Here is an 11,012-nt window from a genome sequence, read left to right on the forward strand (position 1 = left end):
TTTATATTATATATATATATATATATATATATATATCAGAAATATAAAGTATTTAATAAAATATGATATATTCCTGATATATAAGACAGATTTTTAATGGCCTATACTCTTATGTGCCTCCACACACACACACAACAGGACATAAGCTAAATCAGTAAGGATAAAGCATAGATAAGGAGTAACGATTTCACTTGTGAAGTCCTGCACATGTTTATTATGTGTATATATGATTAATAGTAGGCTTATACATGATGTAGTCAATCTTAACACTGTGCTAAGCAACGGGACATTCTTTTATATGTAAAGATATTGCCTTATTGAGAAATATCAAGTATTATACAACTCTTCTGCTGCTGCCATTGCTGTGAAACCAGCATGTTCATGTTTTAATGGAAATGTCTTAAGCTCTCATGATATGTGGTGTACGATATGCATTTTAGCTTCTGCTGTATGTTGCGTTCCTGCAGTGCCGCTCCTATCTCTTTCCTTCTCATGTAGCATTTTCTTATGAATCTCTGTCTTTTGCCAAATTCTTAAAATGCATAGGCAGTTAAATGCCTGTCTGTACATGCAAGTTGACAAATGCATATGATATATAGACATGCTAGTGCATTTAATCTTCTGTACGCTTAGTCCTGTATGTGACATTTTTTGGAGCAGTTTTGTGCCAATTTTTCATCAAATGATGTATTTGCCTTATGGATGCACACCGCTGAGCATTACTAGAGACATTATAAAGAACTTGATTCAGGTTTGTTATTGAAACATTTGTACAGTTTGCTGTTTGGAATTGGTTGAATTCGTCATACCTCAAATGATTTGCTTTGTTCTGTTTTCTTCAATTTAATAACGATAGCTTCAAACATTTAGATTATCTGTGGCCGTATGCTGTTGGTTGTTTCATGTTTTATTTATAGACATGGACTGGACTAAGTTAATCTTGTTGCAAGTAATATTAGTATATTGTTCTGGCTGAATGTGTGTACTGTGCGCTAGGGTATTACTGTGAAAATATATGTTTTGGCTTTTCAGGCATCATTTCCTTCAAGGTGAGGACAGACTGGTAAAAAATAAACAGAAATAGCCCTGAACACAAGACTGATTGGGAACAACAACTGAAAAAAGCCTCCAGCATGTTAACATAATTCATTTTTAAGCAAGCAATAGAAATGAAAGAAGAAGAAGTGTTAGACTTGCATTATGGGCACCCAAGAGTCTACATTTATAAAGCAATATACCATAAAAATTAGTTCTACTAAACTTGTAGTCCACAATATTGTTACAGATAAGGAAAAGTGTAGTGCCTTTTTAGTGCCTTTCTACCTTTGTAGTGAATAGCAGGAAATATATTTATGAAAATATAAATTATTAAAACTATCGTATTTATTATCAAATAAAATAATAATAAAATAATTTCATTAACTTATTTTATTAATTATATTTTTAAAAATATGAATTATTGACAATATAACTTTTTTATTATAAATTATTTTATTAATTAAAGATGCATTAAATTAATAAAAAATGACAAAGACATTTTTAGTATTACAAAAAATACTATTTCAAATAAATGCTGTTCTTTTGAACTTTCGGTTCATCAAAGAATCCTGAAAATATTAAGCAGCTGTTTGCAACACTGATAATAATAATAAGAAATGTTGCTTGAGCACCAAATCAGCATATTAGAATGATTTCTGAAAGATCATGTGGCACTGAAGACTGGAGTAACGATGCTGAAAATTCAGCTTTTCAACCACAGGAATAAATTACATTTTAAAATATATTCAAATAGCAAACAGTTATTTTAATTTGTAATGATATTTCGCAATAATACTAATTTTAATGTATTTTAAATCAAATAAAAGAAGCCTCGGTGAGCAAAAGAAAAATCTTACTGACCCCAAACTTCTGAGCACTAGTGCACAAATAAAAAATCTTCAAAAAATGATTGTGTGTGTATGTATATACTGTATATATATATATTTCTGTTTCTCAAAGCATTTCTACTTCCAGTTAATATATATATATATATTATATTAATATGATAGATATACTTTACTGTTTCTGTGGTCTGCCACAGAGTTAATGGACAACGTATGAATAAATGAATCATCTCACTTACGCATAGGTAATATCCAGTTCATAGCACCTCAGGAAGTTGTCTTCGTTCTCATTTCACAGTGTTGTCATGAAAAACAGGAACAAACTGTAACCTACAGCATAAGGGGTCCATTAGTATGATGTGTATGACAGACTAATTTAACTACATCATTGAGAGCCATGCTGTGGAGAAGGCCTGATGCATTATGGAGGCCAGGTCAACACCACCGAAGCCTTAATGTACCGGGAACGAGGGGAAGAGCAGGCGTCCAGCAAGTACCAGATAGAAGCTCTCCGGTCTCTGCTAAGTGGAGACAGAAGCAGCAGGACCCTGGATGATAGGGAAAGCAGATCAGGCAATTTGGCGAGCGGTGCGTACTTGGCAACACTGTGTGAGGCTGATTGGATCTGTGTAGCCCCCTCTCACAGTCCGCCTCTCAGGACATTGTAAGTAATTGGCCATGAGTCTCTGCTCTCCTGCACTGGATCTTCAGGCCAATTAAGCCTATCAAAGCCACCCACCCTGACCATTTATTGCCTCTACTTGCTTGTTGACCTTTTGCATTGCAAGGTTTGAGATGTGTTTAAAAGAGCTGACGTTTATATGGCATCTTCAAGGGCTGTTGAAACGAGGGAACGTCATTCTTGATCTTATGCTAAATGTTTCAGGGTCAAATTATCGCTTGTCCACACAACCCACAGCGCACTTGCTGATTCGAAAACAATGAAATAGACAGGTCTGGTACTATCCTGCAAGTCATGTGGTCTGAAAGAAACTGAGGCCACCTACTTCATGAAAATTTTCACTATACTCTCTCAGAAAAAAAGGACAAAGTTGTCACTATGGCAGTACAAAAGTTAAAAGGTACATATTTACATCTAAATTGTACACATTAGCACCTTAAAGGGATAGTTCACCTAAAAATGAAAATTCTGTCATTAATTACTCACCTTCATGTCGTTCCAAATCCGTAAGACCTTTGTTCATCTTCGGAACACAAATTAAGATATTTTTGATGAATTCTGAGAGCTTTCTGACCCTGCATAGACAGCAATGTAACTATCACGTTCAAGGCCCAGAAAGGTAGTAAGGACATCGTTAAAATAGTCCATGTGACATCAGTGGTTCAACCTTCATTTTATGAAGCTACAAGAATAGTTTTTGTGATAAAAAAACCCCCCAAACATAACGACTTTAATCAACAATTTCTTCTCTTCCATGTCAGTCTCCATGTTCGACAGGCGTTCACGAGAATACCACACGTGTGTGAACGAAGGTCTACTATGGTTAAACTATGGTTTTTCTACAAAAAAAAAACACACACACAAACAAACGTGGTTATTATAGTTAAACCATAGTAACCACAAATTAACTACGTGGTTAACTATGCTGCACTAACCATAGTTTAATAATGGTATTTGTAGTTAATCTGTGGTTATACAAATGGTAACGAAAAAAACTACACTGTTAATAAAATAAAACCATGGTTAATTTTTGTAAGGGTAAAGTGTACATATTCGTATCTGAAGTGTACATATTAGTAGCCTACCCTTTAAAATGGTACCGCGCCAGTGAGTTTTGTACCTTTTTTCTGAGATTGTGGCACTAAAACAAAGCTAGAGCTACAATTTCTTTGCGTCGAAGAAAATCTCACTGATGAATATAACAGAATGAGACAGAAGGCATTTGGTTGTTCTGCTTGCTTTAGATCTATTTGGATTCTTGCAGAGAAACCCTTAGTCTGCTACTTAGAGGCTCATATGCTGTCTTTCTATTAATACTCCAAGTAATTTTCTGAAAAATTAAATTAATTTGGCAATTAGGTGTTGCATGGCAGCGGTTAAAAAGGGTAATTTCGCCTTCACTTTCTCTCTAACGTTACCAGTGTTTTCTGCCAGGAGACTGTGTGTTTAAGTTCCACGCGTATGGCATCTGTGTGTCTAACCGGATCTAAAAGGAAACACTGCAGACAGCTCAGGAGTCCAGGTTTGGGAGAAAAATGTTGGAGAGGCTCTCAAAGGGAAAGCAACATAGACGACAGCTGAATCAGTGCGCGCGCGCTATCTGTCGGTGAACTTCGGAATGACATAAAACAGTAAAAAGAACAGGTTTGAACAGGTTTCAGATTTTGTTATATTTTCCCTTTAAAAAATGTGTACTTATTTGCTAATGATTTAAACGATTACATGTATGCTTAAAATAGTATACATATATAAATATATCTAAATAAGATATAAAATATATAATAAAATAAGTTGAAAATAATAAAATAAAATACTTAGGTTACACTTTATTTTAAGGTGCCATCGTTGCAATGTAATTGCGCAAGTACTGAGTACAAAGTGTACTTATAGGGTTAGGGTTAACTATTATTACTACAAGTACATGTAACATATAATAAGGACACTGTGAAATAAAGTGTTACCAATATTTATTTACCTTCGAAAAAAAATAACTGTATGTTAGCCTATATATTGTAAATTAATTCATAAAACTATGTATTTATAATCCATCAATTAAATTAAATAAAAATAAATTATATGATATTATTAAATATATATTTAAAATATTATATTAATAAATATAATATCTAAATAAAATATTTAAAAAAAAATGTAACCAATTTTAAAATAAAAAAGTAAATATTGATTTAAACGATATAAAACAAATAATCGTATGTTATCAATTAATTTATAATATCATGTATTTATAAGTAATTCATTCAAATGAATAAATTGAATTAAAATTAATTAATTAATTTATCAAGTTATCAGTCAAAACATACCGTTTCGATTTACTGGTAGGATCATTTGTGTCTGTTCCATATATGTTAGCTACACTCTACTCTACTCTATTTAACCCAGCATTTTTTAGAGTGTAGGTATAAAAATCAAAGTACAGTTCACTCAGGGTTTTTTTTTTTTTTTGTACTTTATTTGAGTTTATCTGAGTAACATGTTTTTTTCTGTCTTACATTTCACATGCGTTTTACATTCAAATGTCATTGGCACGCACCACAGCATACATTTTTTTCATACAGTTTCTCAGGTCTTCCAGGTGATAATAGATTTTCCAGCAGACCTTCATTAAGTATGTAAAATGTTTCAAACAATCTTTCCCAAGATAACAACAACTTAACCTTTTTCCAGTTACTCCCTTGGATACAAATTCCAGTCTAATAGATGTGTAGTAAAAAATTACAAATTTTTGTGCATTTCCCTATGATCCATTAACATTTTTGTAATGCCAAATATGAAATGAATTTTACAATCCCCTTACAACATCTGTTCTAGTAACTAGAAGAATACAGATATAGATTCTAGATAATTCAACGGTGTTTGGTCCTTAAGAAGAAACTTTTAAGATCAGAATCTCTCTGCCTACTTTACCACCTCCATCTCCACACGGCAAAACTAAAACATCTTACTGAACTGAGCAAAAAAAAAGAAAGAAAGAAATTATAGATATAGATAGATTTTAATACCCCAGATTTTCATATAGGATAGCTTTGATTGGGTATAGCAAGGGTTACAGTATGTTACATGACCTTTGCCCTCTGCTCTGTGTGGCCTAACATCAAACAGGCACCACTAGTGCATAGTTTCCGCACCTGCCTTCATAAAGGCCACATAAAGCATCTAGAGGTGAAAAGACACTAACATGATGAACCTAACACACTCCCAGAGGCAAACAGACACTGGACCCATTAAAGATTGTTTGATGTAACCAAAAAAAAAATCCAAATCTAGTGCACATTTTGTCATTTAGAAGTTCCTGAATTATTTATCTTCCTTCTAACAATAACCAACTTGCTAATTGTTCCGAATGGGATGCCAAGGTCCAGTGCTGCCACACACTGAGGTGTAAATACTAGTTGGTAAGATTAACCGAGAGCGTTGACCAGCAATATGGGGTTCACTGATGTTTACGTGAAGCTATAAATGATCAGACAAGATTGTTACAAAGCCAACGGCCCTGTTTACTTCTCCTGTCATACTCAACTCGCGTCCCCTGCTGGTCAGGCTCAGGCTTTTTGCGACAGCTCTCATTCAGCTTGTGGGACGGGACGTCACTGTCAGGTCTCCCTGATGTGGCTGTCCTCCTTCAGGCCCTGTCAGCGTCAGGAGGCTGGAAGAGCCCCCTCACAGTGTCACAGGCCTGCTACATGCCCGTTGCTGTCGCCAAAGAGCTGTCGTCAGTGTCAGCATCAGCTGGTGGCTGGAGCATCTGCCCCCTGCTGTCAGCTGTACTGAACTTTTCACCTAGTGTGCTTAGCTCAAGGCCGTTTCATGATTGGTGGCTCAACGGCTGCCTGAACAAAGTCAACCTGGGCCATGATCTGCTGACCCACATCAACCTGTTGTTGGCCGTGGTGGTGATGGTGGTGATGATGATGATGATGCCTGTGCCTCTCCACGCCGTCGGGGTGATGCCCTTCATGACCATGTCCATGATGACCGTGATGTTCGTGATGGTGATGCTGTTCTCCCTCTGTTGGTATATTCTCATCTGTGGATTTCTTGCACTGTTCAAGTTGCAGTGAACTCTGTAATGACCAGAGGAAAGGGCAAATTGAAGGTTTTATTTTAAAAAGATGCCATAGAAGAACCTGTTTGGGTTATCCAAAGAACCTTTCAGTGAACAGTTCTTAGAAGACCATTTGTGACCATGGACCACAAAACCAGTCATAAGGGTCAATTTGTTGAAATTGAGATTTATACATTATCTGAAAGCTGAATAAATAGCTTTCTATTGATGTATGGTTTGTTAGGACAATATCTGGCTGAGATACAACTATTTGAAAATCTGGAATCTGAGGATGCAAAAAAAATCTAAATATTGAGAAAATTGCCTTTAAAGTTGTTCAAATGAAATTCTTAGCAATGCATATTACTAATCAAAAATTAAGTTTTAATATATTTACTGTAGGAAATTTACAAAATATCTTCATTTCCTAATGATTCTTGGCATAAAAGAAAAATCAAACATTTTGATCTATACAATATATTGTTGGCTATTGCTACAAATATATCCGTGCTACTTATGACTGGTTTTGTGGTCCAGGGTCACATTTTTTCTTAGTGGAAGAACATTTTATTAATCTGAAGAACCTTTTTCCAATATAAAGAACTTTTTGTGCAATGGAAATGTTCCAAGGATGTGAAAGGTTCTTCATGGAGCCGTAAAGAAAGAACCTTTTTTTAACACGCTTTTATTCTTATGCATAGAATGCATAACATATATTATAAAAACCAAAGCCTAAGAAAAACATTTATATTAGTTTAAATATTAAAAGTAAATTTTGAAGTTTTTTGTTGTTGTTTTAGGCTATATGCCCATTAAAGGTGGGGTAAGCGATTTTTCAAAAATGCTTTAGCAAACTGTTTCGGGCCGAGTAGCAAAACAAACTTGTAGCCAATCAGCAGTAAGGGGCGTGTCTACTCATGATGTGGAGGAGAGAGCGTTCAGTGCACAGCACAGGACGGACATTAGCTGAGCCGAGCGACAGAAAGATAGAGATGGCGGATAAAATAACATAAGAGGAAAACGTCTGCGGAACAAAAGAAGGCTTCAGGCAATAAGGCAAGAAGTAGGACCCGTGTAAATGCCGTATCCAGTGTAGACCATAGATATGTATATATATATATCTATGGTGTAGACAGCATCACTGATTATAATGAGTTCTATCGTATTTTGTCGCGCCGAGCCACTCGCGTCCGGTGTAGACATGGTGTAACATTGGATTTGCTTTTTTTCACATAACTAATCGTTGCCTGGGTTGCGTACGTATGTGTGGGGCGGAGCTATCAAAATAGGAACGAGACCCTTTTGGGGTAGGGGCGTCTTTGTTTTGGTGATTTCAAATGTCAACATTGGCTACCAGAAATCACTTACCCCACCTTTAAACAATAACAGTAGAGGATTCTTACCTAAAATGTGCATTCATGTACAAAACATATACCAAGAAATAACAAATAAATTAACAATATGAATACGAATATCTGCAATAAAGAACAACAGAATTAAAAGTGTTTATACATATTCTGAATTTGTTTTTCTGAACGAAGCCGATTAAAAAAAACTTTTTTTAAGAGATTATGTAGGCTATTTATTTAGTAGGGAGCCACCTAGAAGGAAAATTAGCTATTGAAACGTCCCTTCCCTGCACATTTTGCATTCGCTTGCACACATGCAAATTTATTATGGCTTTCTTTTTAGTCCCGCATTCTTCTCCTTATATGGTGCAGAGCGCACGTAAACAAACAGACGTCCTTGTGTGCGCGCCAGATTCAGATGGATAGAGGAAGATTTTGAGAGAATAAAATAATAGTACACATATTATATGGATTTCTTTTATGGTACCTTTATGTGCTTTTTGGATCTTGACAGTTTATCTCATATCATTCTCAGCACCACATTGTTTAGTAACATGAGGGTGAGTAAATGAAAATAATGGAGAGGAAAAAAATATTTTTATTCTGCTCATATTTATAACTGGTGTTGAGCTTACAGAAAGCATATTATATTCTATGTATATTACATACTATATTTATAATAACTGCTGTTTTACCTCAATGCTGCATTCTCCACAAATACCATCACAATAAGTAAGTCTTATGGCCTCCTCCACATGTGGGTGGCTCAGGTTGGTGTAGGGAAGAGACAGATGGTAAGTGAGTCGGCCACACCTGGTAGAAAAAGGTGTTTAGTGGAATATTATTATTAAAGTAATATAGTGATCGTGTTCATTAGGTGAATTGAACTGGATGAGTGGTGAGCCGAACCTGTCATAGACCAAGATGTCGTCCTTCTCAGCATTTACTGCCTGCCAGACATCCGGCTGACTGAGGTCTTGGGCGTAGAGGGTGATATTCATCAGTCTTTCTTTGAGCAAGTGGTGCAGCTGCTGGGACCTTTCGTCTCGGTTGTTTACCACCATGTAGTTTATATTTATATAACCTTGGTTCTCTAACTTCAGGAGCAAGTCATTAAGCCTTGAAGAACATTCAACAAGTTGGATTAGATAAATACGCCATGTGTGAACATTACAACGAGAGCACTATCAAGAATGCGACCAGATAAGGGTTTGAAAAACAAGGTCTCATCAAGAGTTTTGCTGTTTGAAATTATTAGTATAAAGTAAAAAGTCTGCACTGACTTCGATGCTTGCTCCAAACAGAACAATCAGCTGGCCTGGAGGTAAGCCACCACTGTCACATGTCCAAGAGCGTTCTTCGTGGGCTCCTCCTCTCCGATCTTCCACACAGGAGGAAGTTTGCAGCGGGCTCCGTCTATTTCGCTCTCTGCACTGCAGCCCGCCAGCAGGCAGAGAGCCAGGGTAAGGCTGAGTGCCTTCCACATGACTCCAAACAACAGACCCACTAACCTAAACACAAAGACCAACAGTTTGTCTCATATCCATAAAAAAACAGAAGACATTTGAATTGTAAAATGCTGATACAATTCCAACCTGACAATCAACAAACATTTTTTATATGTATTTTTGTGTATTTTATTATTTTATTTATTGTTACATTAAATGTCACAGCTATATAAACTATATAGTGCTATATATTATACTTATACTATATATATATATATATATATATATATATATATATAATGTATATATTTTATATACAACAGCTATATAAAATATGTAATGATAAAACATTTTGGAGTATTTTGTATGTATATTTTATTTTTTATTATATTCAAATGTCACAGCTATATAAAATATACTGATATATAATATACTAATAAAATACTGATATTTAATTCAATTAATTTTTATAGCATGTTTCACAATATATATTGTTCTAAAGAAGCTTTACAGGAAACAAGAAAAAATGGTGTAAAACAAGAGGGAAACTCTGCAGGGGAATAGTCTCTTTTGACTCAGCACATATCGAAATTACTGTCCATTCAGCAGTTATATAACTATATTGTTCTTGTATTAGTCATATAACAATCATGTACCTGTAATTATGGTAATTAACCCTGATTTAGTGATCAAAGTCAATGAAAGCAAGTTTAGGACAAGGTCCATAGTCCATCCAGATACTACTGAAGGACATTATAAATTTTCATGACACGGAGTTGTCAGAGCCAAATTAATATGCAAACTAGTTTTAAATAATGCATTAATACCTAGGCTACATTAAACAAAGTATATTTGAATAATTAAAAAAATAATAAGTAATGCAAAGAAGATGTTTTACAGAACGGCTGAAAAAAAAAAGAAATCTAAAAAAATATTATATCTCATAACTGATGAGTAACTTACTTGTTTTACTTGAGAGTCTTCAGCAGCGATACTTTCTGAGCTGGTTCTAGACAAAAACAACCTGCTCCCACACGGCTCCTCCTATTTATACTCCTCTTGTTTTTCCTGACTGAAAGTGGGGCAAAGGTCCCTCTGTCCCTGTTTCAAAAACGTTAATAGCTCATGTATTCACCCCAGGAGTTACACGCATCAGCAGTAAATGTCTGTAACCTCCATAATGTGTTTTGAGTGGACAAGCCAAAGCTTGAGCAGGGGAAAAAAGAATGTCTAAAGTGGATTAGTATTGGTATGTGTCACTGCCAAAGTCTGTTTTTTATTTTCTTTTTCATTTTTTTCCTTTCTAACTTTTTCATTTCTTCACACATGTCTCTTTCATAAAAAAAAAAAGAAAAACTGATAGCAAAGTTACACTTGTTTTTGCCAAAAAAAATGTCCAGATAGTAAACAGTTAACGAACACTGTATTCCAGACTTCGATCATTGTGTGCAACATGGTTATTAAAGCATTCATTCGTACAGAATCATTGTATTTGCATGGTTCTCTTATCATCCTGTAATGTTTGCTTGTGCAGCAGTGCACAGTTGGGTTAGTGTCAGCACTTTTCCTGCTGAGATGAAACTTTGA

General features: G+C 35.2%; 1 pseudogene; it reads right to left on the reverse strand.

Annotated features, from left to right (window-relative positions):
- Positions 1-5,029: 5,029 nt before the first annotated feature.
- LOC107667538 (selenoprotein Pa-like) lies at positions 5,030-10,483 on the reverse strand (annotated as a pseudogene).
- Between the last annotated feature and the right edge of the window lie 529 nt (positions 10,484-11,012).

This window comes from Sinocyclocheilus anshuiensis, unplaced genomic scaffold (genome assembly GCF_001515605.1).
Source record: "Sinocyclocheilus anshuiensis isolate Anshui unplaced genomic scaffold, SAMN03320099.WGS_v1.1 scaffold1132, whole genome shotgun sequence".
NCBI lineage: Eukaryota > Metazoa > Chordata > Actinopteri > Cypriniformes > Cyprinidae > Sinocyclocheilus > Sinocyclocheilus anshuiensis.